The sequence below is a fragment of the Parasteatoda tepidariorum genome, chromosome 8 (genome assembly GCF_982258835.1).
Source record: "Parasteatoda tepidariorum strain Cologne lab strain chromosome 8, Ptep-v5.0, whole genome shotgun sequence".
Lineage (NCBI taxonomy): Eukaryota > Metazoa > Arthropoda > Arachnida > Araneae > Theridiidae > Parasteatoda > Parasteatoda tepidariorum.
This window is the reverse complement of record NC_141762.1, coordinates 68547783-68570012: the sequence shown is the minus strand read 5'-3', so window position 1 is coordinate 68570012 and position 22230 is coordinate 68547783. Positions and strand designations below refer to the sequence as shown.

The 22230-nt window shown below is 27.5% G+C and overlaps 1 protein-coding gene across 3 annotated transcripts in view; it reads right to left on the bottom strand.

Moving 5' to 3' along the window:
• Positions 1-20707, bottom strand: part of LOC107449342 (synaptotagmin 1) — a 71863-nt gene extending 51156 nt beyond the window's left edge. Inside the window, exon 1 of one of the 3 annotated variants that reach the window (XM_087169047.1) lies at positions 20583-20707. The gene's annotated coding sequence lies outside the window, so the exon portion shown is untranslated. Of the gene's footprint in view, positions 1-4841; positions 5063-20582 lie in introns of those variants that run through there. The other 2 variants (XM_016064842.5, XM_016064838.5) reach the window with 2 other exon arrangements.
• Positions 20708-22230: the final 1523 nt, after the last annotated feature.

Genomic DNA, 22230 nt, shown 5'->3' with positions numbered 1-22230 from the left:
ATTCGTTTCTTTTTTTAAAAATTACTACATTTAATAGTGTTTTAAAATTTTTGAGCTAAATAAAAATTTTATTATTTATGTTATAACAATAATTATTTTAAAATATTATTTGTCATTGATATTAATTACACTTATAAGAAATATTTAATTACAATTTTTCCATTAGCATGATAGTTTTTTTAAATGACTTGAACTTCAGTGTAGTTAGTTTAAAAGTCAGTCTTCTTAGTATGAGAAAACGATTAAGCGTTAAATACAAAATGGCGATGTGGTATTTTTTATGATATGTTGTCCACTATTTCAGAATCACGTCGTAAAACGAAGACGCCTGCTATATTTAGAAAACGATCGATCGAGTCAACCCACGTTAAGGAATGGAGCATCTTCAATAGAATACTTCAAGAATTTAGTATTCTGAGCAATATCGTCTTCAGGCGCATCAGAAGTTCGAATAGCTATTCACTAAATAACTGGCCGACAAAAAGATAATTAATAAGTTCTTGAACTTTCTTGCTCTAAGTAATTGAATTCCCGATGAAGCATCTAATATCCTTTTATGTTAATTACAAAAAATATTTTATGTGTTAGTAAAAGGTTTTTCTTTTTAGCTTATAAATAAATTTTCAATTAAAATTCTTTTAAACAGTATTTTTTCTAAAATAAAATTACTATTTTGATATTTGGTATTTAAACCATTCGTTTGGTAACCCATTACTGGAAATTCTGTTTTTAAAAATTATAGTTCTTATTTCCCCACATTTAGTAAAATATACAAAACCGAATGAATGATTTTCATGCCAAGCCTTAAGGAATCATGATAAAATTACCAAATTTTAGCACATTCGATAAATTTCATCACATATTATAAATTAATATTGTATGGTTAATTTTGCCAAAGTCATTAGCAAAGAGCTTCGTTAAAAACTACCTAGCTTTTGGTATCCAAATTGAGCCAGAAACATGGTAAGTTTTACAATATTCTGGTAGTTTTGATCATACTTTTTTTCAGTGTGCATTCATTATTTACTTCTTTCTAGAAGTAACATTAATTTTTTAACTATTTTTTAATATAATATTAAGCATCCAGTTTATAATTCTTTATAAATCTAAATTAAATATAAAACAGATTTTGTTGTATAATATGCAAAAACAAAACTATCCTGATTAACTTTTGCTCTAATGATCAGATCTTCATCTACTAATTCTCAATTTCAATGGTTGGAGCTGGTTGACCTCAAATACGCTAATTAGTTTGTGCAGACGATATTTTATTAACGAAATCAGACATAAAAAGGTACTGTTTCAGAATAAGCATACCTTTATTTCAACGGATATGGATTTTTGACTCGCAATCTTGCTGTAATTTGGAGAAAAAAATAGTCCCCATGGTTCGGTCAAGAAAGTAGCTTCGAACCTTTTCATGTTAAATTTACTTCTCCCCTGTCTCGAGCATTTTTTAGCGAATCGAAATATTTTTGCACACGATAATAAATTTCGTTTATCCGAAGATAATTCCACGTAAAAAATAATTTGTAATAAATCATTTATTAATTTTATTAATAATAAAACAATTCGAATAGCAAAAACAAATTGTTATCTTATTTTGAAATAGGTAAATTTAAATAGCAAAATACAAAATTAGAATGAAATCAGTTAAAAAATTTTGAGAAATCAAATTTTAAAGAAGTTTTATATTTAAAAAGATGATTTTTCATTAACTGACTTCTAAAATAATTTGGTGCGTTTAAAATTATTCTTAAAATATTAAACCTAAAACCTAATTGAAACAATTGTTGCTCCCTATCTTTCTGAATTTCCAAGGGAATTTCTTTGATACTCCTTTTAATCGCATCTGATGGCGTAGTATGATATTTATGGTTTTAAGTTCCGCAGCATTTATAATAATTATTGTCAAATTAAAACATTTTAAATTTTCTCTTTTTTAATACTTAGAGCAAATGATTTGAATTCTGACAAGATTTCAGAAAATTTATATGAAGATAAGTCCTTATGTACTACCTTGTATTCGTTTTTGGTAATTAATATTATTTATACTTTATAGTTTATTAGCTTTCATATTTAAGCAAACTAAATAACTTAAATGTTTTGATGCTGCTCAAATCACATATGTGAAACATTTTACTATTTTCTAAAAACATTACATCTCGAAATTTTGATGAGACAATGAATAAGTGATATGATTAATGTATTAAAATGTGCAAATCGAAAACATCCTTCTCATACATTTTCCCCTCTACTTGCATTTTGCACAAAAATTCTCCAATTTCACTCTTATTTTCTTTTGATCACTTTTTTCTATTTTTTCCCCTTTTTTTTCCTTACTTTTTTTCAGTTCAATTTTAAGAATCCCTTTTTTTAATGCCTGTTTCTCTTCTCCTTCCACTTCCACCATTGCTTCGTAGTCTTTTTTGCTTCGAGGCGATAAATATATTGTTATAATCAAAATTAAAGTTAATTTATTGTATCAAAATCAAAATGTTTTCAAATAAAATATCCTAAAAGCTTTCATTGTGAAACTCATATTTTATTACAAAGATTTAGCATACGGTAGAGCACAGTAACATACTTTTGTTTAGTGTAAATATTTTGCTGATTACCAGTGCTCATGTACTTGGCTCTTACATTCTCATAAAATTTTTGACCTTTATTAAAATTCTGTGAATATTTTACTGCTAAATAAATTGTTTAACAATTAAGAGTAAAAAGTTTTATTCGTCATCTTGCTTTAGAATTTTAAAAACTCGTTTTATATAATAATTTATACAATTTTTTTAATTATTTTAGTTGCATATGTTGACTGAATATTTTTTTAATGAAATACCTTTTTTAAGTTTTAATTTCTTACAAAGCTTGGATTTTGGAAATAATAATACATAACCATTTTATTGTGCGCATAAATATCGGTTAATAAATAAATAATTTTTAAACTAAAACTGATTATAAAAAAATATTTTTAAAAAATAAACAGGCTAAGTAAATAGAATTGAAAAGTTGAAATCTTTTTAAAACAATAATAATAAATGTAAACACACATTGTAACGAAAACAATTTCGTTTAAAATGAAATAATATTTATCATTTTAGAGTAACAGTTATTTAAACATTCAACTAATTTTTAATTAAATAAGATGTTACATCGGCACTAATAATATAATATAATATAATCTATTGCAATTAACGAATATCAATTAAAATAGCTTTTATTTTTTATTTATTATACTTATATATACTTACTTTACTTATTATTTGGGGTATTATTCTTAAATAACACCAAAATTGTTTGTGCTTATAAATAAAATCAATTGTATCTCTTTTATAAATTAAATGGCAATGCTGGTACTAAAAGTTTTAATTATATATTTTGATGTTTTAACAACAACAACAACAAAAATAAAGGAATTCGAAAAAAGTATTGCATATATAATGTATAAATATAAAAATGTATAAATATTTGCTAGATTTCTAAAAGCTAATTAACCAGCAAAGTATTTTTAATATCGATTTATACACTAAATGCTAGAGGTTCATTAAAATTTTACAAGTTTGACATGACTGTACGATTTTAAGACAATAAATGCCACTCTGAAATTATTTACTGTTATAAATAAAATAAATCATTACTCAAGTACAATCATATGTACATCTCACCATAAGATAGTAATTGTTAACCATAAATAAAAATTTGAATTTAAGAAAATATTGTTATTGATACTTAAATTTAAAAAAAAATTATTGTAGTTAATGTTAACCTTACTTAAGTTGTTAACCATACTTACATCATATAATAACACAGCTTTGCATACACAATCCGAAAGGAAACTAACTAATCATTCTTTAAGTTGGTTTGCAATGATGAACATGGATAATTCTAAACAAACTCACACGCATTCATATTGTTAACTGTATCTTTATGTAAATTGGAAGTAAGTTAAGGGTAATTCATTTCTGCAATAACTTTAATTTTTAATCATTTACACAATAACTTAAATGCTATTGTAAACCATATTTAAGTTTCAACACCATATCAAAACATTGTTTTTCGAACGCAAAGCAAACGAAAACCAGTTAGTTACTTATAAGTTTTTTAAAGTTAGTTTGTGGTAATGGAACATGGATCATTATAAACAAATCTATAAGCATTCATATTGTCAATAACAACTTTATCTAAATTTGAAGTAGTTATATGTCATAACTAATTTTTATTCAGAACAATATTTTTAATTATTGATTAATTGCACAATAATTATAATTAATTTTTATTTTATCACTTTGTACAATAATTATTTTTATTTTATCACTTTGCTATTGTAAACCATATTTAAGTTTAAACATCATATCAAAACAAAATTTTTCGAACTCAAAACGTACGGAAACCAATTAGTTACTTATAAATTTTTAAAGTTAGTTTGTAATAATGAACATGGATCATTATAAACAAATCTATAAGCATTCATATTGTCAATCGCAACCTTATATAAATTTGAAGTTAAATTAAATGTCATAACTTATTTAATTATTTAGTACAATGACGTAAATTATTGATGATTTTTACAGTAAACTCTTTTGAAAAATTTTGTAAAATAATTAAAAATTTATTGTAAATTATAGTTCAGTTTTACAATCATATCAAAACGCAATTTTACAGACTCAATACAAACGTAAACCAATCAGTTATAACCATTTTTCGAGTACATTTGCAATAATAAACAATAAATTCATAAGCAACCATATTGTCAAAAGAAACTTTCGCGTAATTTGAAAGTAAGTAACGGGTCATAGTCATGGAAATAAGTCATGAGAATAGGAAAGATGGGGTCTCACCTTGACTTGTTTTGACTGTGAGATTTTTGCTCTTCAGATTATTACTGACTCGCAATTATTGAGAGAGAGATTTCTTCCGTCAGCAAAATAGCTGCAAAGGAATTCCTGGAATTTATGCATTCCCTAAAATATTCCCAAAATGGCGGAGCATATCAAGTTGATCTGCAGTTCTCCAGAAAGCCGCCATTGCACTGCGGAGACTCCAGAAAATCTGCGCGAGCAGCTTCTTCGGGAATTGGAATCACGTGATTAAAATAGGGAATCGATAGGCTGCTTAAAATGGGAAAATGAATTGTTTTTGTAAGATTTATATGATTTGTTTACTCCATTAGGTCATTAATTTCAATTCAATCAATTTTTTGTTTTGTTTATTGTTTTCATCTCAAGAAACTAATGACAGATCTTATTTTTTAATTTCATACGTACTACGCAACCGAAAGCTGACTTAACAAAGTCCAATAAAACTAATGCCAATTGTTTAGGATGAATGTTCGGTAATCCCATTATAAATGATGTAACTAAACTGATTTGATGTAACATAGAACTTTTTTTAAAGTAATCGTTCGTTCCATAACCCATTCAGATCGAAGTTTAAAAAACAAAGTTGACATTCATAACACTCTAAGAGTAACATATGTTGCTCTAAACTATTTTTTTTTCTATCTTTCACTTCCTGAATATGTTATTTAAGAAATATTATATCATTAACAATCAAATTCGCTGAAAACTAATTTTAAGATGGTTGTGCAATAGGCTTTTAAGTTATTAAAATTACAATTAAGTTAAATTTATATTAATATGCGCACTTACTTATAAAAATATAAGCTTTATATTTTATCCTTTATAATTTCAATAAAAAATATTTCTAGCTAAACTTAGGATCATCTTAAATTATGAGAAATAACAAAATGTTTATCAAAAACAGTATTTTTATTAAAATAAAAGATTACAAACTTTTTCTACTTAATACTGTCCTTTTTGATAAAATACATCATTTATAATGATATAATAGTTTATTTGAAATGTTAAGTTACATGTTAAGTTGTGATTGAAAAATATTTTATGATGCGGAAGGCATTTATTTAAAGATTAACTAAGCCCTAATGAAAAGTAATTTTACAGTAAAATAATTTTAAGTGCAATTTTCATTACAAAAAAATTACACAATAAGTAAAAATTTAAAAATTTACTATATAATAAAACTTATGATTTTAATGGAAGATAACTTAGATTTAAATTTTAATTGGATTAAAACATTTTCAATATTATTAAGACAACTTTATAGAATTTTTTTTTTATTTATGAAAATTATTGCTCAAGTTTCATTATTCCTGTCAATATTCAAAATTACTGATCAATCCTAAAATAGTATTTCTAACTATTTACAATACACTGATAAAAAAAAGTATTTTATAACCGTCGTTGAACATCAGCCCTAAGTTTGGGTTTACGACTACTAATGTTCAACTCCGTAGCCTTGTAATTTTGAACCCAATCCAGAAGACAAGGGAACTCCTGGATCAAGCAGTGGGAGAAATTTGCCTTCGTGGAGGACTTTTTGATGGAACTAATTCGCATTTGCTTTACATGGAAAGGAAGACCATGTGAACATCCCATGGTTAGCCTGACGGCAAGGGACTCTAATCCATGATCCGTCTACCACTGAGGATATTTTAAGTCAGCACTGTGGTCGATGCAAGCCGGATGCTGAATTCGTATCGACCAGCCATCGTTGGGATTCGAACCCCCGTTTCACCTCATTGGAAGGCGAACGCTCTATTCCTTGAGCCATCACGGCTCACAAACAAATTTTGGTGAGATTAAGCAGATGAAAGAAATGTATATGTATATATATATATATATATATATATATATATATATATATATATATATATATATATATATATATATATATATATATATATAATTCTATTCCTGTCCAAGTAATAAGCGTGAGAGTTGTATTTCTTTTTATAATACAGATTTAATAGTAAAATAATTTTCACTTTTAATTACTCTTCATAATCATTTGATTTAGGTTCATATATTGATCAATGTGAATATTTTGCATTAAAAGCACAAACTTAAATATTTCGTTATTTTAGTTTTATTCTATTGAATAATCATTTAGAATCAAAATTGGAGAAATCTGTAAAGTTTCATAGTTCAGTTATTTTTTTTTCTATTCCAAATTAGATTTCATTAAAGTATTAAACAGTAATAAGCAAAATTTCACAGTAAATTTAATAGTAATAAAACTTTTATTCTTATTTAATTTTATTAGAAACACATTTTGATTTAGAAACAAACTTAAATATTCAGAAGAAAGAACATAGCTTTGAACAAATTAAGAGTAAATCAAATTGAAGGCTGGAAAAATCTAAATTACTTTGCAAAAATGTTTTCAAAATTAGAATAAGTTATATAATTTTAAATTTATTCTATTTTAAAATGCACAGTTAAAAAAACTATGAATTATAAATAAACAGGTGGCTTTTTCTATTTCTATAACACACTATGATATATTTTGATTCATATTTTAATAAATTATTATATTTAACATTCAAAATATTAAAGCTAATCGTATTTGAATTGTAAATCAAACATTTTCGCACATTTCCATGATTCAAGACACGTGGAATAAAAATATAATTTAAACAGAATTAAATATGATATGGTCCCGAAATATTTTTCAACTCATTTAAATCTCAACTAAAAAATACAGTGTTTAATAAAATTGAATAAAAAGGTTTCACTTCCATTTTATTTTTAGGTATTGGATCACATTTTAAGAATTTTGTATAATGAAAACCAGTTTGATTACTGAAAAAAATTTTAAGGTGTTTCTAATAGTTACTTGTAACCTCATCTCTCTTGCTCTCAATTTTTGACGGTAATGAATTAGGTTTGATGTTTTTAATATCGTCTTTTTCTTCAGTATTGATTCGTAAAACTTAATGTCTGTTTTGTGTTTCCTTTCCAAATGCTTATTCACTTTTCTCTAATAGTGGGTTATTTTGTGAAAAGATTTGACAGTAAAAACTAAATATAAAAATCATAAGAAGTAATAATGTGTCAATTTTTCTCTTGTAAAAAAAGTATTCAAACTCTGGATGAATAATTCGGAGTTTATTTACACGGGAAAAAAATTCTGATAAATTTACTTCAGTGTATGGTAATGACATTTCTGTATTTAAAAAAATGAGAAAAGAAACATAATTCTAGTTAATAAAACGAAAATACTCGGTGTTTTAACTATTCCTCTTGAAATTTTATGATAACAACTTAAAAAGTTTTCTGGTTTTCAAAATTAAAGTTCTTCTTACCACACATTTAGTAAAAAATGCAAAACTGAAAAGTAAATACCGAATAAAGGGTTTTATGCCATGTCTTAAGGTATCGTAATAAAATTACTAAATTTTATCACATTTTTAAAATTTTATCACATTATAAAATCACATTTTATTGTTAATTTTACCAAAATCATTAAAGCACTTCTGTAAAAGTTACCGAACTTTACTGTTCCCTTAGAGCAAGAAACACGGTAAATTTTACCACAGGTAGTTTCGACTCTACTTTTTTTTTCTCGATGTAGAATTGAAGAAAATAAAGAAAATTGCTCGATTTATTCGAAAACGAATATCGAGATGTGACTGAGCTTCAACTTTGGTATTTCAAATACATAGGTTGGGCTTGTGATACATTGTTTAAAAGGTCTTTTCTTACGTGACAAGCATCTTTGTTCTGTATAGATATTTAAGGAAGTTAAAAACTGATGAAGGTTTTAAATGTTGAAGTTGTGTATGTTGAAACTGTATCGGATTTCAATTGACTTCACTATTACTTTTGTCTTTTTTTCTTCGTTAATTTTAATCCTGATGAGAAGTATCAGTAATTACAACTTTCAGTGATCAATATTTTTAAATCTCTTAAAATAAATATCTAATGAAATGATGACAGATTCATGAATTATCATAGGACAAGTAATTCACGTAATATTATTTTCCATAAACAAAGCAGCTGCAAATATGTTAAGTTACTATTTGAAGGGAACTAACTAAGGTTATTAATAAAGTTTAAATCATTTGATAGTCTTTTAAATATATAGACTTGTACTTTCTTTCTTTAATTTGCTTTCGACTCATGCTTACTGTAACTTGCCTTTATTTTGAAATTTCCGCTTACATTTATAGCTAAAAACTTCTTCAGGTTTAGAAGTAGTTATTTGACGCTTTTTTATTATTTTATCAGATGATCTTTCTGTAGCATTGATATTAGATTCTAGCTATTATCATGTTGTAAAAGAACGCAAGATACGTTAAGGTTTACCAGTAAACCGAAATAGCAAACAGCAAAATCAAATTATTCGAGTACGCTTCACGCTGCATTAGCTGTAAGTATATAATTATTGTAATTTAAGGAGTCTAGGTGATTTTGATTCTATCAAGGAAGCATTAAGGTGTACTGTAAAAAAACTCCTGATCAAATTGCGGCAAAAAGTACCGACACTCAAAATGTCGGTACTTTTTATAGTCAGATCCATTTTTACCAGAACATGTTACGAAACAAAAAATCTGATATACCGTGATTTTTACAGTAACTGTAAAATCACTGAATCAATCTAATTAAATAAATATTACTGTTAAAATTACGGAATAATATTTTACGGTAAGTTTCACGGAATTTTATAATGAAAGTTGCTTTATGGATGATGTCCTCAATGTGCCGGTACTTTATACCCTAATATTATCCGGAATTTTTTACAGTGTACATTTTCCGAACGTATTTTATAAATTATCAAAAATTCATTTGTTTGATTGAGTTTAACATAAGCCAAGACATAATTTAAATACAAGCACTTTTTTAAAAATACTACGAATGAACTTTTGCAATTTATATATCCAAAGCTAAAATTTGAAGAAAAAAAAAGAGGCTACGTCTTACGCACACAATAAAAGTTATAAATATCAAGCTAATGACTTGAAACAACTTTAATTGGGTATTCTTTTAAGCTTTCATAAAACCATACTGGCTCAAGGAAATTGGAAAATTATTAATGTTTTTAAAGTAAAAAGAACTTAATTTTTAATTTTTTATTAAAAAAATGTGTTTAGGTGAGAAAATTAAAAAATATTTACCAATATTCAAGTGCTAGAATGAATTTAAACAGAATTGTAAACTTAAGTCAATTACCAAATTTTAACTGAATAGGTTTATTAGAAGTCGAATAATCTTCAATAGAGAAAACAAATTTAATTTAACTTTAAAGTTGAGTTAGCAGACAATAGAATACTTGCACTTCAAGAAGAAGATTACAGATACCCACACATGTGACCTATGACGTCAGCGCCAGCCCTTCATAAGCAAAATGGTTTGTTAAATTGAGCTAGGTTTCAAAACATAAGTTCAAATGTTAATTAACGTGAAGTTAATTAACTACAACGCCGTATCGCACATTGAATTCGTTGAAATATAATTCTTTCTCGTCTACATCTGTTACTTAATTTAGATTTATTATATATTTATGTAATTTATTGTAACCATGATATACTTTTTTTGTGTCCCTGGCAACTTAATTAGTTTGTTTATGTTTTACGTCTTTGTGTTAAGTGAGAAATATATAGTGAAAGAATTGAAATCCATATTAAAGAATCCTTCATCAAGAATATAGAATATGCCACTTAAGAGAATTGATACTTCACGAGCTTGGCTTACTCGAAATAAAAGTGAAAAAACAGTTGATAACGTAAACAAATGACACGTTACAACAACAAATCAGGATCGAGATACTACGTCACTTCAAGGAATCCCATTCCAGTTTAGAAAATGAGTGCGTTATTTTCTTATTTTCTATTTTAAGTGACTGCGTTTCAGTATATATATAGGTGAATATATAAATATATATGGGTGATTCTCACGAAATATGACAATTCACTGTCCCTTGCTCCAAGATCTAATACTGTAATACTGAAAGAACTTTTTTTAAAAAAGAAATTAATAAATTGCATTGCTGTTAGCATTTTAAAATGACTTTGTACTCGCTTTGACTGTTTTGTATAGTTAAAAAATTTAATTGACCTTCAAAATGTCATTTTCCTCGCATGTCCTAAACAAACGTTTCCAATAATAACTAGCTTCAAAACTTCCCATAAATTTTTCAATATCTATTTTTTTTATCTCAACCGGTGTAAGCATTTCTAGAATATACGCAGAGGGTATTATTTACAAAAACTTCGTTTAAAATAATTTTTTCTGTCAATAATTTGCTTGTCCCAAGAAAATCTGTCATTTTCCTGGCTACTCTTATTTAGTGGTTTATAACCAAACTAGATAGAGCCAGTAATCAATATCCTATGTTAATAGATTGATTAGATATCCTCCTATATGAACATGTCTTGTTGCATGAATAAAGAACCAATTTTCTGGTTCAAAATCTATTTCAAAAACTTTTTCAAGATGAGTAGGTTTTTGTGTTGTCATTTTCCTAGCTTCTTGAAATCATTAATAACATAAACTGCATAGATTTATCTGAGTTATTTTAAGAAATCCTGTTGTTTTCTGCAGAATGTAAACGTCTTAGGATAAAATATTAAATTAAAGTAAAGTTATATGCTATAAAATGGCGAATTTGTCATTATCCTGGCTGTCATTTTCCTGGCTTATGAATTTCAGTACTTGAAATGTTACCAAAAATTTTTTTAACTGCTAATATTGTAGGGAGGTAAAGCAAATATTAACCTAATACCAAGTTTATGTATGATTGTAATATGGTTGGATGTAATCAAAATTATTTATTTATTTAATGATTGATTATTATACACAATTTTATTCTGTTCATATCAGCAACAGAAAAAAAAATTTCGTCTTTCTACTGTGGATAAAAAGAATTAATTTAAGCAGTTTATGGTCCATCCAGCATAAAGGCTTAAGTTGAGTTACTTACTATTAACTTAAATTGACTGTTTTTTAAACTTCTAAGCTAATACACTGGTTATCATAAATTAAGGAAAAATCACAAAAATAGCGATAACTCTTTCAAAAGTAAGCTAAACCGTGCAAAATTTGCATATGTTGTCCACTAAGAGTAGCTGAGTAAAATTGCAATATGCAAATTAGTGGCGCTGCACTCGGCTTACGTCATCTGCCTGGAGCATAAAAGTCCAAGTTTGAGAGAAAGCACACAAATTTTACTGTGATTGCGACATTGAAAATCTGAGATAGCCAATTCGTAATAATGACCTCTAGGCATCATTTGCCTGAAGAACTACGATGGAGAGCCATCGGGAGACTAGAGGCAGGGCAGAGTCAATCAGAAGTGGCCAGATGGCTAAATGTGAGTCCATCTGTGGTTCATAGACTTTGGAGGCAATTTCAAACCACAGATTCGGCATCTAGGAGGTTCAGTCAAGGACGGCCAACTGTTACGACCAGTGCCGATGACCGATATTTGACATTAAGTGCACGCAGGAATAGAACCGCTACTCCGACACATCTTAGATCCTCTCTTGCTGCAGCCACCGGAAGGTTGGTGTCAACGTCAACTGTGCGCAGAAGGCTCCACGAAGGTGGTCTGTATGCGAGACGACCAGCCATTTGCGTGCCGCTCACATCACGCCATAGGAGAGACCGTTTGCAGTGGGCCCGACAACATGTCCACTGGACGTCAGATCAATGGAGGCCTGTTCTCTTTACGGATGAGTCCAGGTTTAGTCTAGAAAGTGACAGTAGACGTTATTTGATATGGAGAGAACCTGGGACCCGTTATCATCCATCAAACATCCGTGAAAGAGATGCATACGGAAGAGGCAGTGTCTGTGTTTGGGGAGGCATATCCTTAGGAGGGCGCACATACCTCCATGTCTTTCCAAGGGGAACCGTGAATGCTCAGGTTTATCGAGACAACATCCTTGATGCTTATGTGCGCCCATATGCCGGGGCAATTGGTGATTGCTTCCTGTTACAGGACGATAATGCAAGACCACACAGAGCTCGCATTGTTGATGATTATCTTCAACAGGAAACAATTACTCGCATGGAGTGGCCAGCTCGATCCCCGGACTTGAATCCTATCGAGCACGTTTGGGATGCTCTAGGGAGGCGTGTATCTGCCATCAATCCGCCCCCTCAGACCCTTGCCACGCTTGCAACTGCTTTACAAGAGCAATGGCTCTCACTTCCTATTGAACTGATAGACCGCATAATTGAAAGCATCACACATCGCTGTTTGTGCTGTATTGCTTCTAGAGGCAATCATATTCCATATTAAAGGTACTTTTTCTATTGCAAACCGATACTTCCAATTTGTTTATTTTATACATGTGCTAATTTCTATACTACTATTAATGTCTGATAATTTCTTTTTATGTTGTTTAATACCTTACTATGTGTTGTATATTGTGGGTAAGTTTCATAAAATTCCATGTGTAATTTCTTGAGTTATCGCGATTTTTGTGAATTTTCCTTAATTTATGATAACCAGTGTATGTCATTTTCCTGGCATTCAAGATTTGGTGAATTTCCATTTTTTTTTCTCGCGCAAATGTCAATAAACGGCACTGCTGTCTGTAAGATATTAATAAATATATCTAAAGAAGTATACAAAAAAAATTTTAGATTACTTTGCAGACTAAATTTGAAAGACTTTGAGACTTTAAAATTGAAGAAATTTTGTGGTCCGAATTGTCATGTTTGAAAAGAATCACCCACATATATATATATATATATATATATATATATATATATATATATATATATATATATATATATATATATATATATATATATATATATATATATATATATATATATATATATATATATATATATATATATATATATATATATATTTATATATATATATATATATATATATATATATAATTTTATTACATGTTTTATTTTGAAATGCTTCTTCTTTATCTTAAAATTACTATTATTGTTACTATAAATTTTTCAGCAAAAATTTTTTTTTTGTCAATTTAGAAATCTCGAAAAATTATTAATCAATTAAGGGCATTTATTTATTTATTTATAATATTCGTAATATTTATTTATTTATTGCAAAGCAGTCTAAAGAAATTGAGATAAAAAAATAATAAAAACTCATAATTAAATCCAAATGGATCGAAAAAATCAGTAGCAAATCAACTGGTATGAACAATAACGATCCCGATGGCATTTAAGTCAGTGTTTAACAGAAGTAATTGAAATCACTTTGATAAATCACCACACTTATACATGAATATCATGAAACTTTCAGATTAAATTAATGTTAAGGTTAATATGGAAAATAAAGCAACCGGCGTCACCTCTTCTAAACTCTTTATCTTTTATTCGAAATGTAGAGAAAGCATGAAAAAAATTACATATTAATTATTACTATTATTATTAACTATTCTGTTTTCATATTTTGTAATCTGGCAATTTTGTTATAAAAATATTTTAAATCATTTCTGAAAAATTTCCCGTTCATGTAAGTTCATTTGAATTCGCTACTCGCTTTATAGATTTCGTTTCATGTTTTATTCTGTTTTTTCTTTACTTTTTCTTTTCTGTTTTTACGTGATATTTTTGCTTAATGTGTTCCATTTTATTTGTTGTAAATTTCTTGTAAATTTTTTAATGCTCCTCACACTATTGTACTGATGTATTTTACTTTGGCTATATTGATACAATATTAGAAAGCACTCCTTTTTTACGGATATAATCGTGTGAGCTGATGAAAAGATTATATCTTCTATTTTCCGGATTTTTATTAATTTTTCTTCGTCATTTTTTCGAATTTTTTTCTCCGGATTTTTATTATTGTTATTATTTTTCTTTTCCCCTTTTTTCATTGTTTTGTAATTTTTTTCATGTTTTCTCTACATTTTGAACTTATTTTATAAGTTCTATTTACTTGCAGCTTATGCGCAGTAAATAAAACTTATTGTTTTTCTTAATTTTCTTTGGTTTTTTTTCTTTTTGTCCTTTTTATATTTATTTATTATGCTATATATATATATATATATATATATATATATATATATATATATATATATATATATATATATATATATATATATATATATATATAGATAGATAGATAGATAGATAGATAGATAGATAGATAGACAGATAGATATATATATCTATATATATATATCTATATATATATATATATATATATATATATATATATATATATATATATATATATATATATATATATATATATATATATATATATATATATATATATATATATATATATATATATATATATATATATATATATATATATATATATATATATATATATATATATATATATATATATATATATATATATATATATATATATATATATATATATATATATATATATATATATATATATATATATATATATATATAGATAGATAGATAGATAGATAGATAGATAGATAGATAGATAGATAGATAGATAGATAGATAGACAGATAGATAGATAGATAGATAGAGAGATAGATAGATAGAGAGATAGATAGATAGATATAGATATATGTATGTATATATATTGTTAAAATTTGTTTTAATTAAAAAGTTTGCAATAAATTCTCTCTGTATCTAATTGAAACCTACTGAATAGCATACAAAAAAATGACTTGAAATGTATGAAAAGTTTCTGAAATCAATACTGAAACTACAAAATCGAAATATTATTCCTTCCATTTTTTTCATCGTATTCTAAATTGATTCAGAAAATTAAAATCCATTACCCCTCCTATTGAAATCTTAAATTTATTCACCCGCAATGAGACGAATGAAAGATACACACAAAGAGTGATTTTCTCCCATTTCCATTTTAAATGGAGTCCACCATTTCCGAGAAATCCAACTTACGTGAACTCATTTTCCTTTTTCGAATTAAATAAACTTGTTGAAAAGTTTCTTTAAATGTTATTCACATTCCGGAATTAATTGCCTACAATAGAAAATGAAAACTCTTTCCTCTTTCAGTGCACGGAGGATTAATTGATTACTGATGAAAAATGTCATTCTGATCGATCTGGAAGAAATTGTTAAGCCAGGATCAATTTACAAAGATCTGGATACAATCCCAATATTCATCGTTCCTCAGCCACTGAAATAAAACCTATTCATTAGATGTTCATTCATTAGATGTTTATTCATTAGATGTTTATTCATTAGATGTTTATTCATTAGATGTTTATTCATTTTATTAACAGTAGCATTCCATGACATTAAAATCCTACGAATTAAGAATTGTTTTTCAGCATTCATGAATGATAAAACTGAATCAAAAATACACTGGCATCCTTTAGAAAAAAATTTTTACTTCATTTTTTGAATAATACAAAGACAGATTTTCAAAATCTTAATTATCAGGTGGTATATACTATAGAGCTTTATTGTTTTTACGCTACTGAAACCAGTTTGCACTTGTTTACGTTCATGTATCAATTGGTTAAGGGGTCACAGTACCCAAAAAATGACAAAAATACCAATTTTTTTTATTGCTTATAATAAAACTTCAAACTATTTCAAATGCACTGAAAAAAAAATCATGTCTCTATCTACATTTTTGAAAAAGTTATGAATGATTTTAGATTGTAATAATACAGAATCTTGCTCTGCTGACAAACTTTAAAGGGCTTTTTCTCATAAATGATAATTTTGTGTTTAGATCTTGATTAAGTCCCTAAGGAATTTTTTCTATTTAAGATAAAGCTTTGAAGTAAACTTTTTTATCTTAAGTATAATACACTTATTTAAACTGTGCATGGAATAAGCATTTTATAAGGCATTACAATTTTTACAGCATGTTATATATACCTGACAGGAATTTTTACCCTTTTTTATCTACTTTTTTACAAAATATTTTATAAAAAATACTCTAATTGATATATCAATAAATGAATGCACAAAATTGTTAAGAAGAATATTGTGAGCACTAAGAAAAAAATTTTTTTGAAAAATAAGTTAAAATAAAAAAGCCTTAGGGATTTAAAAATTTTGAATTTTTTCAACTTTTTTTAAAATTTTAAAAATTTAAACAGTTTAATTGTTTTTTGAAGATAAATTATTGATTATAAGTTAAATAAGCATGTAAAGCATCCTCAAAATGAATGATTATACCTTTATTTAAAGAAATTGTTGCAAAGGTGCTGTAACCCCTTAACATTGTAATGCAATACGTTTAAAATAAATACAAATAGGAAGTATATAAAAAATCTATTGAATAAAAACCCATTACATGTTTAAATATATAAGGAGTATTGCATTTAAACTCGTGCTAAACATGTAATTATTAAAACTCTACAGTGCATCTAATTATTTGGTCTAATTATTATAATATACTAATATAATACCAGACATAATAAATATTCTAAATTTATATAACATATCGACCAAATTATCCAATCGTCGAATTTATGTTATATATCGTTCAATTTAACCAAATGATACACTAACGCAAGCAAGTGCAAACAGATTTTAGTCACGTAAAAGCAGTAAAACTGTTTAGTATCAACTGATAATTAGGATTTTAAATAGAATCTTATAGTGCGTCTAATAATTTGGCCAGAGACTGTATATGAAATTCTTGTATGAATATCCATGCAGCACCAAATGTCACAGTTTCGTAACAAAAACCTGACATTGAAATGTTTCCGTGGTTGCAGATATGAACCCTTCCACCAAATTTTATCCAAATCCATCTAAAAAAAGGACATATGTTTCTTCAGAGAAAGTACGCACCTGTTCCTGTTTTCGTAACTTAATTAATAGTTAGCTCTAAATAATTAGCACATTTGAAGTTCACTCTTTAAACCATTAAGATTAGTTTCTTCTGAAAGTTCTTCCTGGTTATATTTTTTTATATTCCCACTGTATTATATATTTTGATTCTTTTTTGAAAAAAAAACATTCTATCATTCAAAGCTAATCACATTTAAAAAAAGGGATGTCAACCCACAAACACGCACACACACACATATACATATATATATATATATATATATATATATATATATATATATATATATATATATATATATATATATATATATATATATATATATATATATATATATATATATATATATAAAGATATATATATATATATATATATATATATATATATATATATATATATATATATATATATATATATATATATATATATATATATATATATATATATATATATATATATATATATATATATAAAGAGAGAGAGGGAGATGTTTATATGTGTATATGTATACACAAAAGATATTTTTGTGTTATATTTAATCAAGACGTAAATTAAAAAATTAAATAAAATGTTAGAAATAATCAATAAATAAAGTGAATGAGCTGCTATCTTTAAAATGTTATGTTCCATTTCGGCTGTCTTATTTTTAACATTAAATTATTTGTTTGTAAAATTATTTGGTTCTCCAATAAATTTTATTTCAGATACCAACGAAGTCCCAAAAAGGTACGACTGTAAAGAAATAAAAAAGTATAAAACAAGTACAATTCTTAGAATCGGGATACTGGCATAAAATCCAAGAAACAGCAACCAGAAAGCCTCCACATTTTTTTACCCCCACCACTAGCGTTACTTAAGTTTAGTTATTTACAAGTTGTTGACCACAAAAATTATGTATATCGTAGGTTAATTTTATTTTATTTTATAACCGTCGTTGAATAGCCGACCCGATTTTGGGTTCACAACCACCAATGTACAATTCCGTAGCTTTGCAATTTTGAACCCAATCCAGAAGACAAGGGATGGGCGATATTGATCAAGTATTGAGAGAAATTTGTCTTCGAGGAGAACTTTTTCGTGGAACTATCCCTCATATGTGTTACATGGTGAGGAAAACCACAAAACCTTCCACGGTTAGCCTGACTGCAAGGGAATTATAATCCAGGACCAGTGAGGATATTTTTGCGTCAGAACTATAGTCAGTGCGAGCCGACTGCAGAATTGGAATCGACCAGCCATTGCTGGAATTCGAACCTGGTACACATCATTGGAAGGTCACCGCTCTTTCTCCTGGGCCAACACGGCTCATCGTAGGCAAATTAGAAAATCCAGATCTCCTTAAACTGCCAATGTCACTCGGAAAGCAATTACTCTTGCTGTTTACAACGAGCAAGACTTTCCAATTTACCTGTTAGAGCAGCGATGGCTCAGGGGATAGAGGGTTCGCCTTGCAATGAGGTGGCCAGGTTTCGAATCCCAGAGAAGGTTGGTCGATACGAATTCCGCATCCGACTTGAACCAACCACAGTTCTGACGTAAAATATCCTCAGTGGTACACTGATCGTGAGTTAGAGTCCCCTTGCCATCAGGCTAACCGTGGGAGGATCTCGTGGTCTTCCTCTCCTTGTAGCGCTAATACGAGTTAGTTTCATCATCAGTTTCCCCCAATGCTAGATCTAGGAGTTCCCATGTCTTCTGGATTAGGTTCAAAATTACAAGGCTACGTAGTTGAATATTAGTAGTCGTAAACCCGAAAATCGGTCCGACTGTTCAACAACCGTTATAAAATAAAATAAATTTAACCTGCTACTAATATACAAGTTATCGTTAAGAACCTATAACTAGCAATTTTTGTTTTGTTTCTCTTTCAGTATATAAAAAATATCCTTTATAATAGTACACGTTTTTGTCACACTATTTCAAATAAAAATATAAAAATCAAATAATCCTAATTGAGTTAAATAAGTAGGGATCTTAAATAATTCTATTTTCGAAAATGTTATAAAATATCTCATATTTTAACACTGATAGAAAAGTTGATGAATATTGATGACTAAATTGTGAAAAAACTGAAGATGTTTACTAAAAAACTGTTGATGAATATTTTTAAAATAATGTAAATCTAAGGACATAAAAAAAGCCTATACATAAGTTCTTAAATTTATATACCCTTTTTCATATTACGAAATATTTAGATAATATATAAATAACAAATATAGGAAATTTAATTGAACATAATATATGTTTTTTCTACTCCCCAAAATGCAAAACAATCATAAAAATTTTATTTGAATACTGGAGTATAGCATTCAAATATTTTACTTAAATTCAAGTGTCACGACAATTTTGTTAAAATTAAACTCCTAATCATTGAAATATTTACCCTTAAAAGAAAGATTATCTGTTTTGTTTTAACTCTAATCCATTCTATGTTTGTAAGTGTCAAAATTATACAAAGTAAAATGAAAAACGCAAGAGAAATAATACAAAAGGAAGATATATTTATTATGCAAATGCTCACAAAATAATAATTTAAATGTATTACTCATTAAATGTAACAATTAAAATGTTTACAATAAAATCTATTATAACTTTCAAAATTTATGATAATTTTATAAATATTAAAATTACAGAAAATAGTTTTTCGGATGGTCAAACAAAAAGCGAAACAATTCTTTAAAGGTTTGCAGAAAGTCAAAATTATTTTCATTGTTAAACAGTTATTCAAACTAAATTTTAAGACATCAGAATTTTTATAACTGTTTTAACAAATAAAATTAAATTAATCATTTTTCAGAAATTATACAATTAATTAATATTTAATAAGATTTCTAGTTTGAAAACAAAATAAAAATGCAATGCGTTTGACTTTTCTTTTTGATAAAGAGAGAGAAAAAAATCAACTGTATGATTTCCTCACTTACTCTTTAAGCCGTTCAACTTACAGAAAACAAAATAGAAACAATCTTTCCATAAATGAAATAAAAAGGATAATTACTTACCGAGTAAAAAACCCCAAATATAAACAGTTTGATTTTCATTAAATAAAACTTCTAAACACGCATGATTTTTATTTTGTGCCATTTTCTTAAAAACTATAAATATACTTACAAAGTTCATTGTTTACTCGTCAAAAATTATTCATACTACTTCCTGCTTGATAAGAAAATTTCCACACAGTTAGTTACACTTCCACATTAAACGAGTAAGTGAAACTTTTTGAAACTTTAGCAACGGGATATTTCCGTATCATGATTGGTTGCATCCATTACAACCACCAAGGCTCCAAATGGATTTTAAACTTTCAATGCTTTAAAAAAATATGAAAGTTTGCTCGAGGAGGGCTACGAGTTAAACCCTAAGAGTTGGATATCTGCGATAATTTTTTTAAAAAATTTAATTCTTCGCGTCGGACCGCTGCCCGGAAGTTGTCAAGGCTTGGCGATTATTCTGCCTCAAATCACAATATACTGAAATCTTTCTTCAGCAACCATATTTTTTATTATGTAATAAATATTCCATTCATTAAAATATTTACTTTCCAAACACAAAGCGAAGACCAAATAAAATTTTGCAAACAAATCGATAAGGACGCCATTGTTTTAAATCATGTTGAACTTTTTTTTATTAACATTAAGCCTTTTTTATGCCTCGGATTTGCGTTAGGGTGGTTCGATACTGTCTAAAATAATCCTTTATCAGTTTTTAAATGTTGTTGCGCGCAACACATTTAATAAACATTTACGGATTAACGGGACAGTCATTCAATCACGTCACGAGAATACATGCCGAAATCGTAGCACAAACGCCGTAGAAAATAAACTATGAATGAAAAGTGAATTTTTGATGTAAAAGGGAAACTCCCTATAGTTTTACGTGGGTTACAATATGAAATTTTTAGAATCCTCTTAACCCAAGTAGCACAATTCACAAAAACGATATCATAGAAACTTAGCTTTGAACATTGTACAATATCGTATAGCGAAACATTGTACTATATAAAAATGGACCCCTTTTATAACGTATATTCAATATCGCGAAACAATATTGTTCGATATTGTAAAAACGATGGGGAACGTCGATCGATATCTCTCAGCATTTCGGATATCTCTAAATTTATATTTCAAATTTATTTTTTGGAATTATTACAATTTGACGTCATTTTTTGTCCTTTAAATGATTAATTTTGATTTAAGAACACAATAAAGTTTAAAATGAAAAGTTTTACAAACAAACTTCTAATGTGAAATCGACGGGAATCGAACAATATCGTACACGCAATGTAGATTTTCGCCAATATTGACAATGTCGGTCGATGTAGACTAAAGCTGTTACAATATCCCTGTGCTACTTGGGAAGAGTCAATCGTAAATCATGTCACACTTGACGGATTGTTGCTGTTGTTGTCTTATGCTACTGTCAATAGGGACAAGCTTATTTTAAGGCAGAGGGGTGAGCTTCCTCTTGCTTCCCAGTGTCGTCATCTATTCCATCCATAGAATTTGATGACTGCCACGCGCATACGCCACAGCTCGTTTTGCAGGGAGGACACATTCACAAACTGTCCATCCAACCATCCGTAGATCATAATTTAGATCTGAAGCAGAGTTCGATCAATTTTCGAGCAAGTATTCCCAGAGGTATTGAATA